At 44.7% G+C, this 11,297-nt stretch overlaps 1 long non-coding RNA gene across 1 annotated transcript; it reads left to right on the top strand.

Annotated features, from left to right (window-relative positions):
- The first annotated feature begins 5,222 nt into the window (after positions 1–5,222).
- Positions 5,223–10,470, top strand: LOC134758905 (uncharacterized). Its single transcript, XR_010134621.1, has 3 exons — positions 5,223–5,594; positions 8,137–8,555; positions 9,801–10,470. It is a non-coding gene; the product is annotated as an uncharacterized lncRNA (long non-coding RNA).
- Positions 10,471–11,297: the final 827 nt, after the last annotated feature.

The following is an 11,297-nucleotide window of genomic DNA, read 5'->3' on the forward strand; positions in this document are numbered from 1 at the left end:
CAAAATGACCCGCCTCTGCTCTGGCGACTGTCGCTTGTTCTGAAGGCAGGAGAGAATTTGGCTCCTTCGCTTATGATATCTACAGTAACCCATCAGCTGCTGCGCTGAAGGATGTGTTCAGCATTCCCCTTTCCCCTTTAATGTGCCATTAAATCAAATACTCTATTAGCAGAATTAGTTCATTCAGTGTCTGCACTGAAACATCCTGTGAATTGCGTGTGTCTTCGTAAATGGCCCTGCACTCTGGGGTCTACTTCAGCAGTTTATATCCTGCGGAGGAGGGCCGAGCTGCCCAAGGATCTGATGGCCTTCCTCTAAGTGAAATATTATGGCTTCCACAAAGGATAATTATTTGGATCATTTTGCCATGTGCAGGCCTGGTTAATTCCAAGCACCGTTGATCAGGCTCTGGCCCAAAGCCTGCTGTCCTCACACCTGCAGCCGGGACCTGCCTTGGCCACGGGCTTCCCACCTTCTCAGCTTCTCAGCTATGCATAGGTCCACTCTAGAGACTTGTTCCAAAATGCATGCTTTTCCTGAGAGTGAAAATATGGAAAAATTCCTTTTCCCAAAAGAATTTAGGGCAGGAACTTAGCGTGTCTCCATTTTTGTTTTCTGAGGCAAGAGCTGGGCTTAAAACTCAGCATCTATATTCCCATTCTCTCTTACTTACACTCATCACCCAATACATGTGAAAGCAGGCAATGACAACTGCTGTGCCTCTGTCATAATAATCTCATGCTCTGAAAATTAGCAAGGATCTCAAGCACTCAATATCACATTCAGCCTGGGCATGTTGAGCACCAGCATGATTCTTCATCTGCCAGGGCTCTGGGCTGCTGCTGTGGGCACTCCGGCTGCTTTTCCTTTATGTCGAGTTGCATTTAGCCAAGGTGCATTTCATCTGTTATGCTCTCTTTTACTAAAGCAGAAAGTCAGTATGTTAGGGGAGTATTTGCTCCATACCAGGTAAACCTTAGAATGGTGTACTGGTAAGTGTTTGACCTTTTTTCAGAGGATGGAGGGGAAAAGCCTGGTTTATAATGTCTGCCAATTTCCATGGTATAAATACTGACACTGTGGCTGATTTCAAGCTACCAACATGGCATTATTGAATACAGAGTTCGGAAGAAATGTTTGCAACACTCCCATTCCATAGTATTTCCATGAAAATAACCTCAAGAGCCATATGTAATAGTTAACTATATAAAATGATTAGGATGGGATGAGTTTTGAATATTCATTATATCTTAAAATGTAACCCATTTAATTATAAGTTTATACAATTTAACTTTGATAATGACTGTGTTTAACAATGGACTTGCAAAATTCCTCAGAATTTAACAGCTGGCTTTCACAAGCTAATATAAGCCAGCTCCACACACCACTGAGTTTAAGGATAGAAAATATTTCTCATTTACAACTCAGTCCAGCATGGATATTTGACAGTGGCTCTCCACATGGTGACTCAGGGACCCAGGCTCTCTCCATTTTGAATCTCCATTCCTCTTAGGAGCCTCGGAACCCTTTGCTTCCAGCTTGGGGTTGGGGAAAGCACAGAAGTTTTCACATGGGTAGTTCTCATGGCCCAGACTTGGAAATGGTTTGTCACTTTTGTCCATATTCCATTGGTTGGAATTCTGTCACATGGCCACACCTGACAGCCAGGGAGTCTGGGAAATATAGTCTAGCTGTGTGCCCAAGAAAGACAAGAAATGGGGTGGATGAGCATCTAGCCCAATTCTGCCACACCACTGGGATTGACTCCTTCACTGGCTGATGTCAGAAAGCAGGTAGACTATGGAGGAAGAACAGCTGCCCACCTGTCCTTATTGAACATTCAAGAGTTTAACAGGCATGAGCAATGAAATTAATTGTTATGAATTTGGCAATTAATAAATAGAACTATGCCTGTGTAGGAACCAGGATAAATGTTGTTTACTATTACTGATGGGGCAGGATGCTGTGGCAGTTGCATGAGCTGGTCGAAGCTCAATGGTCCCTTCATCCACTCATCCACATATCCAATAAACCTTTAGTCAGGCTCCGTGTTAGCTTCTGGGGATGCAGATGTGCTTAGGACATGCTTATAGTCCAGTGAGGAAGAGAGAATCAGACAAGCCAAGGTCAAGATGAGTGTTCTAACCAATGAGAGAGCAGCTAAAATTCTGGAAAGTTATTCTCCTCCTTCTAAGGAGGAGACAGTTGATGTGGTTCTAGTTGGATGCATGGGTAGAATTTTCTAGGTATAGAAGGGGAAAGATATTCCAGGCAAGGGGACCAGCTTGTGCAAAAGTCGAGGGGAATGGCAGAGCATGGCTTGTTCCAGAAATGGCAAGAAACTCTGTGGCCAGAGATGGGGCTGAATAGATTGGCTATGTCAAATTGTAAAGAGCTTTCCATGGAGTGGATAAGGGTTTGGAATTTACCTGTAGGCCCATGCTTCTCAAACAGGGGACACCTACCTCCAGGGATACTCAGGGGTATGCCAGAAAGGACGTAAACACAGCGAAAAACTTCTTTATTTCTTCCCTTGATGGTAAGCAATTCAAAATGAGTTTTGAGAAGTGCTAGAAAAGAGTTCTGTTTGTCTCAGTAGAGTGGATATCATCTCCGTGGACTTCCATCTCAATGAACTGATACCAGTCCTGTGGTCAGTGCAACGCTATGCTCAGATGGGCTCGAGCTGAGTCACGTGCTGCACCCCTGAGCCCCGGGGTGGGTGCCCACCCAAAGCCCAAGAGTTAAGAGAGGGGAAAGGGTGCTCTAGAGGAAAATCCAGACATGGGAACCAAGAAGGGGGAATGGCTGCCAGGTTGCCCAGCCAGCAGCTGACCCCTACAGGTGAAAAACAGCAGGTGGACAGCTGTCCCTAGAACTGCCATTTGCAATAGAGAGCAGGCCAGGTATGAGAGAGAAAAAAATCATTTTCTTTCAGTTTTTGGTTCTTGAAATAATGGGAGGTCCAACAGAATAATGAAAGGGCTGTTTTTACAAGATAAAATCAGGTGGGAAGCTGGGGTGGGGCTGGTCCCGTCATCTCCAGCCCTTGAAATATAAACCAGCTCCCATCCTGTTTCCTCTCAGGCTCCTGGCCTGAGTAGCTACTGGGCAAAGCCAGTGGCTTCATTGTGGTCACTGTAATTGTGCCAAGTCACGAACCTGTAGGCTGAGCCAGGAAGGCCCCAAAGCAGATAAGCCAGGCTGGCAACATGAGCGTCCCTCACCTCACATCCTGCCCCACAAATGGCTTGAGCAGGAACCACGAAGCCTGGAGCAGACTCGGCTGTGCTGCGTGCTCTTGGGAAAAGACCCACAGCCAGGCCAAGACCACAGTCTGAAGACCCTGAGCCCCACGGAAAGGCCTTACTTGTGAGGCCTCCACGTTGGGGGTGTGGTAGGGAGAGGAAGATTTTGAAATCAGAGAGTCTAAAGTGGAATCCCAGTTGTACCCTCTGGGATTGTCTGGAGACAAGCGGCTTTAGCTCCGGAACTCAGCTCCCTTGCTCATACGTGCAGATGACAACGCCTGCCCTTCAAGGTTGTGAAGATTCATCAAGACCACATGAGTGAAGCACCTGGCATCGGGTGTGGCACAAAGCAGGTGCTCAGGAAATGCCAATCTGCTTAATAATAAGAAGAGAGGCCGGGAGTGGCAGCTCATGCCTGTAATCCCAGCACTTTGGGAGGCTGAGGTGGGCAGACCTCCCAAAGTCCTGGGATGACAGGAGTTCGAGACCAGCCTAGCCAACATGGTAAAACTCTGTCTCTACAAAAAATACTAAAAGTTAGCCGGGCGTGGTGGTATGTGCCTGTAATTCCAGCTATTGGGAGGCTGAGGCAGGAGAATCGCTTGAACCGGGAGGTGGAGGTTGCAGTGAGCTGAGATCGTGCGACTACACTCCAGCCTGGGCAACAGAGCCAGGCTCTGTCAAAAAAAAGAAGAAGAAGAAGAAAAATGAGGAGGAAGAGGGAGGAGGAGGAAGAAGGAGGAAGGAGGAAGGAGATGACACCCAGGAGTAGTTACTATGTACACTCAGTGCCTTCCCATTCCTTATCTCATTTAATCCCAATGACTGTCTGATGCAAGTCCCATTGTTATTCTCACCTGACAGCTGCAGACGTGGAAGCTCACAGAGGTGGAGTCATCGCCCAGGGTTACACACCTGATGAGCAGAGAGCTGGGATTCGAACCCAGGCAGCTGGGGGCTGAGGAGGCCGAGGGAGAAGCAGCTGGTGATGAAGCCTAGAAAGGAATCAGGTCTGCTTCCTTGCTTGGCATTCGGTGCCATTGACAGCAGCCTCCCCTCAGCAAGCAAAACTTGCTCCAAATTGAGCTGCGAGTTTCTTGCAGGATGAAGCTGCCCTCGGCTGAGTGGAGCCAGGAGGGTGAAGCAGGAGTGTGAACGGTGTGAAGCACCCATTACAAATTTCTGGCCGCCATCCTAATTTTAGAGGCTTCATGTTTCAATATGAAATGCTGTTGTTCGTGCCACAAAACTAGGAAACAAACAGAATCGTGCCAGGAGAAACCCCCTCCCCCACCAAGTTTGATGCTGTAAAAATGTCTAATGGGGAAATCTTCTCAGTGGTAAATTACCCCACTGCCTTCTTTTCCTCTCATTTTTCATCGGAAGCTCTCCTCAGGTCCTACTGGAAGATGTTCAAGGCTGGGCCAGGAGAATTCTAGAGACTTTTTCCCCAAATAGGCACCGTGTTTGTGGAGAAGTCCACTAAGAATCCCAGACTTGACATAGCCCTGGCATTCAGCGGCCGCCTCACTCCCATGTGGAGTGAAAACCAGGAAGACAGCAGAAGGTGGCAAACCCACTGTCAAGAACCAGAGTAGCAATTTCTTGCCATTGTAGTGATAAATTGCTACACTGGCTGAACTAAAAATTGTAATAATAATAACAATTAACATTTATGCAGCATGTACAATGCTCCAGTAAAATATTCTTTTAAGGTCACAATGAACCTTTATCATGATGTTGTCATAATGTATCCACAATAATAGCAGTACTAGCTAACATTTATTGAATAATTACTGTGGTTACTTTATCTGCATCATCACATTAATCTTTAAAACTTCACAACAATGCTTTGAGCCTGGTGCTTTTATTATTCCCATTGTACAGTTAATAAAACAGGTTTACGTAGTTAGTGGCTGAGCTGGGTTGCAAACTCAGGCACGTCTGAATCCGGAGCTGGGGTTCTTACCCACTCCAGTGACTGCCTCTCAGAAAAGAACAGGGCAATGTCCATTCTCCTTTTATTTTCTTTAAGCACCTGATCATTCTAAAATCATGTGTTCCTCTGTGTGTGTGAGTTATGTACACGTGTGTGTGTTTTCCTTTCTTTTCTCGGACTCCAGGCTCATGACTGCTTATTTGCATGGTGTTTTGGTGTCAAAGGAGTGTTGAATGTCTTCTCCACATACCCAGCTTTATTCCACTCTAGGAATTTAACTTCTTCAACATTGTTATGAGGTCCCCGGTGACCTCAGTTTCTCCTCTCCGCGTCATCCAGGACTTCACCTGAAGCTTGAGCTACATGTAAGACTTCATCTACCTTGCACAGGGCAATGGAGAGAGGTAAGTTTCTGGGACCAGAGGGGTGTTGTCTTATCCTCGGTAAAGGGAGTGCAGAGGAGGGATGGAAAGGACAGGAGAGGACTGACTTCAGAAGGGGTCAACTGGGATTGTTCCAGGCAAACTAGATTTGTGTCACTCTGCTTAGCTCCCTTCTTACAAACGGATGTGAGAATACATCTTCGCCATCCCTTGGCCTGTGAGGCTGGCCCCATTACTGAATGTGTGGAACTGAGAGGTGCACTGAGTAGAAGCAGTAACAGGCAGCAGGTGCTAAACTGTTGGCTGGCTTTTTCTTGGCTTTTTCCTCTCACTCGTTGAAGGTGCAATGCCTCATCTTGACACTGGATCATTTCTTCTGTAACTACCAAGTTTTGTAGATTTGCCTCCTGGAATCTATGATGCTTCTGTGAGATTCCTCCTTCAATGAAATGAGGGATAATTAAGTAGCCTGCTGCATCCAACCTCAGCCTGCCTTCCTGTGAGATGTCTACATGTGCCTGTGCACACACACGCCCGCGCACACACAGGCATGCACACACATATGCATCCAGACATCCATGCACACACACACACACACACATATAGGTGTAAAGTTTAGTTACATTGGAATTATTTACTTGTTTTCAGAACACTAACTGTAAATATGTGTTTATATCACTGGGTCACTAGGACTTTCTTATTTCTGCCTAAGTACCTGAAGTTTCTATTTCTCTATTTTTCAAAATTATTTTTAAATTAGAAAAATAATCCTCAAATACAATATCATTTAAAAAGACTCAAACAATACAGAAGGGACGTATGGGAAAATGTGAAAAAATCCCCTTTATACAACTGATACTTCAAAACACTCTCATTCCCACCTACCAACCCTCTAACAATAGAATAACTTCATATTTATGCTGATGGTCCTTTTCCTATGTAGTGTAAGCTTAGTGTGCAAAAAAATCTCAAAATATTTTTGAAAGCGCCTCTTTTCATACAAGTTTTATATTCTATGAAGAGAAAATCTGCTAAATGTTACTTCCCTATAGTACTGCCAAGTTGCTTCTCTGAGCCGTTAGACAACTTTTACCCCATTTCCCCTTTGCCTTATTGGTTGAATGTGGTTTTTGAATTGCTAATGGGTCAGGTGTGCCACAAAGGAAAGAGCCTGGGCTTTGGAGTCTAACTTGGTTTGAATCCCAGTGAGATCCCTGTTTAGTCTCACAGACTGGGTAAATTGTGTTCATTTCTTCCCAGGAATCAAGGGCCAGGACTCTGCAGCCACACTGCTGCCTGGGTTCAAATGCTACTTCTCCCTTGACTCAGTGGAAAGCTTTCAAAAACCACTTGACCTCTCAGTGCCTTAGTTGCCTCACCTGTGAAATGGGGATAACAATAATGTCTCCCTCTTAGGGTTGTTATGAAAGCTAAAAAGTTACCTCAATGCCTGGCACACACACAGTGAGTGTTAAATAAGCCTCGGTTGCTTTTTATTACCCTCCTATGTGTACAGAATTCACAGCGATTTAAGTCTACATGCAGGTGATAAAGATCCTGCCCCAGGGAACACAGACGGGTGCAATCAAACCATTATTAAGCTAACAAGACAGCATGACCCTAAAGCTCCTTGCAGAAATTTTCACCACCAGGGCGCACACAAACACAGAAATAATTCTGCTCAGACCCAAAACAGAGAAGTGACCCCCAGCCCCACCTTTGTCTCATCTTCCACTCCATCCATGCATTCTTTAGATTTCAGCTGTTCTCTTCCTTCCCAGCTCTTCTATTCTCTTCGTCCTCACCAGGCCAAGACCACATATTTCACACCCCTCCCACAAAACCACAGAACTACTCCCACGCAGGGTCTATGCCTGGCCATCTGTTTGGGTCCTAAACTGAAGCTTGGAGCATGTAACATCCACTAAGGAAGGTTTGTCTTAATTGCCTCCCTTGCTGATCACAATGACATTCAAAATCCTTCATCAAGGTTATCTTCAAACCCTCCCTTCAAACTAGCCTCTCCCTGTGCTCTAAACATGTCTCCCAGAATCCCTGCTCTGAGCCAACCAATTCAAGTTTCCCATGGAATGTAATTGATACACTAGAGGGAGTTGGATGAGAACATCTTTAAAGCCTTCTGAGCCCTGTAGATCATTTGCAGACATTCTACAAAACTACAAATAGTCACCGCACTTACTATGTGCTAAACATTACGTTAATTGCCTTTGTTTTATGCACATTAGCTCCCTTAATTCTCATAATAGTTTGATGAAGGAGGTAGTATTACTATCCTGTTTTACAGACAGAAAAGCTGAGTCTTGGGGAAGATAAATTGGGGATCCAATTTATCTTGGCTACCCAGCCAAGATGAGCAAGACTGAAACACAGACCCACATGACACTGCAGTGCCGCTCTGGGTGTCAGAAGAGTGCTGCTTCCCCCAGCTTCTGTTAGCCTGTGTTAAATGTTTCCAGGTTGATCCTCCAGCCTACCCTCACCCCATGCTTTCTTTCTAAAACACAAGCAGATGAAAAATAAATTATGAGTGCTTCTTCCCTAGGATGGCATACCAGAATCACCAGATGACAGACATCGGGGTGCTGTCGGACCTGGGAATCAGAACCTCTGCAGATAGATATTTTGGAAGGCGCTCCCTAGATTGGCACCTCTGGTTAGAACCCTGCCCAGGGACTGGACAAGTTGAGCCCATGGCTCATATCTGGCCAGTGTTCATTGCTTTGTTGAATCGCACTTAATCCTTTGGTTTTGGTAGATTCCTGCAAGCAGACTGACAGCTGCATGTTTGCAGGAAAGTTAAATATTTTGACAGCGCAGAAGACTGCTGCATCTGGAGGGTTCTGGGTCCAGCTATAACCAGACTTGCCTGTCCTAAACAAATGGATTGACTGCTTCCGGCATCCTCACTTTACTTCTGCATGGTGACCAACATCCGGAGCTTGATTACCTGACAGCCAGGAGGTAGGGGGCAAAGGAAACCTTTTAATTTATAGTAAGAAGTGATCAGTTCCTTTTTTGGGTCTTAGTTAGAATCCAGGTGCACTTGAAACAATAAAACCTTGTATATAGTTTTCTCCTATAAGAAACTTCTCAGATATTTACCAAAATCCTGGAAAAATATATATTGGTCAATATACCACAATTCCCACAAGAGGTAAATATTTACAAAATCTACTTTGGGCAGTGATGCTGCAAGAATATTAAAAGGCGTTGACTTTATCGTCAAGTGAATTATTTCTTAATTTTTTAAAATTTAAATCACAGTATGTTTGACAAGCTACAGCAGTAGGAAAACACCTTTGCTTTAAACAAAACTACCTTTTCTCAGCAAGAACAGTTACTAGAGTGGGAAATAAGGTTAATTTCAGTTTTATTAATAATATCTGAAATGAAATAATGTTACAACTCTCCCCTCTAACCTCGTTGCTAGACAACTTAGAATATTTATTTATTTCTCCTTCAGAGAAAATAAGAGTGGATGTTACCTTTAAGCAACATACACATTTAATTAACGAACACAAGGAAAATGATTCCGGTTGTAGTTAAATCGGGCACAAGCATATAGGATTTAAGAGATCTGACCTTAGAAATGAAGAAAATATTATTGTAATTACTCCATTTGCTAAAAACAAATGATGTGGCATTTGAATTTAAGACTTCTATCAAAAGCAGTTGAGTGTCTGTAATCAGTTCTCACCTTTACATTTTAATGGAGTTGAGGTTGAGCCGTTGCATTTACAATTATCTAGGCTGACTTCATGCCTTTGAAATGACTTAAAAAGATTAGCATTCATGGATTATTTATTAGCTCCTGGTGAACGTATTTCCAAGAATGGAAACAACATATTGCATCAAAGTCTAGTTTCCAAGTTTAACTCTTTTAATGAACAGCATGACTGTACGATGCTGCAAAAGGCATCTCTGAAGTCACAGGACATTTTGTCATGCTTTTCCCTTCAAGTGCATCTTTAGTAGCTGTCTTTGTTCCTTGCAAGCTCAGGGAGAATGTTGATTCCAGCCCTGGCAGCTACCCAAGATGCCCTGTAAACACTACGGCTAGCAGAAAGCAGGCTGCTCAGGGGGGCAAGGCAGCTGATCCCAGCCTGCTGTAGCTATCACTGATAGGGAATGCCTGTCTGGGGGTCGGCAGAGAACTCAGTGACATGATGGCCCTGGCAGTTTAACCCAAACACACTTTCTGCCTAGATAACAAAAATGTCACGCCTGAGTCCCTGACAGCAACCCCAGAGGAGCTCCAGGTTTGAGGCAGCGCTGGCAGGACGTGGTCTATCTGCCATCTGAAGCCCTTCATTGCCCGCCTGGCTGTGAATCTCACCTCCTCTGTAGTGGAAAACAGGCCGAACAGAACTGGCAGGCAGGTAAGGGACAGCAAATCTTGCAGGGAGGGCCTAGTGCTGAAGCTAAGCCAGCCCTTTGAGTTCAAGCTCAAAGGCATGTGATGCCAGCTTTGCAGGGGAGCTAAGATTCTTCCGAGAAAAAGCAGAATGAGAGAGAGATACGCAGCTGCAGTGGAGGACTTGGAAGAGAACAACACCAGGGCCTGGATCCTGCAAGAATCTCCTCTGGAAAAGCAGGGGAGAGAAAAGCAAGGAAGGAAGCAGGGTCACCGCAAGTGTGGGATTTGTCTTATTAAAATCTGATACTGTGTGGCAGTTTGCTTCACTCTTGGTATAAAATGTCTGAGCTCCATGTTAAAGTAAATGTAAGTAATATAAATCTGCCTTTCCTGAGGTGAAAATAGATCCATATTATTTAAAATATGAACTGAGATAGATGACAGTTACAAACATTATACTTGTTCTTATTATAATTCTTACTAAGCTCAAGGAATAAAAACTGGGATGATGAAAAAGAAGTTCTGAACGTAAAAATTGATGTTTTGGATAAAATACAAACCAACCCAGAAATGATGAAAAAAATCTGCCCTGCCTGACTTGCTTTGTTGCTTTGCTCATGGAGAGTGCAGCAATCGTGTCATTTATTCATTCACTCACTCACTCACTGACTCATTCATTCAGCAGCTATCCAACCGGAGCTCGCTGTGAGGCAGACACTGTGCTGGGGACACACAAATGCATCAGATGAGGAGTCTGCCCTCAATAAGCTTATAATCTAATAAGAAAGAGAAGGCAAGTCCACATGTAACTATAGTACGAGGCAGGGTGTAATAACTGCAAAAAGGGACATGAAAGAAAATGCCGTGAGGGATTGCACCTCACTAGGGGGAGGTTTTATTTGAGCTATCTTCTAATGGATGGGCAGAATTTGGACAGTGGACATGGTCGTGGGGGGGTGGTAAGGAAAATCCCAAGAATGCTTTGGTGTAGAAGGTCCAGCAATCCCTGCCTGGTTTGTTGTCTGTGTCCATGAAGGTGAAGCAGAAGAGGAGCACTTGAGTGCCTGTCTGCAAGAGCAACTGACCTGGCACCCCTGGTTTTTCCAACTGCCTCTTTCTGTGTTCTCTGGCAAGACACCTATGGGCTTTAGGCTATTTTTTTTTTATTTTTTATTTTTGAGACAGTCTTGCTCTGTCACGCCACTTGGAGTGCAGTGGCGTGATCTCAGCTCACTGCAACCTCTGCCTCCCGGGTTCAAGCAATTCTCCTGCCTCAGCTTCCCTAGTAGATGGGATTAAGGCACGCACCACCATGCCTAGCTAGTAGAGACAAGGTTTCACCATGT

Source organism: Gorilla gorilla, chromosome 6 (assembly GCF_029281585.2).
Source record: "Gorilla gorilla gorilla isolate KB3781 chromosome 6, NHGRI_mGorGor1-v2.1_pri, whole genome shotgun sequence".
NCBI lineage: Eukaryota > Metazoa > Chordata > Mammalia > Primates > Hominidae > Gorilla > Gorilla gorilla.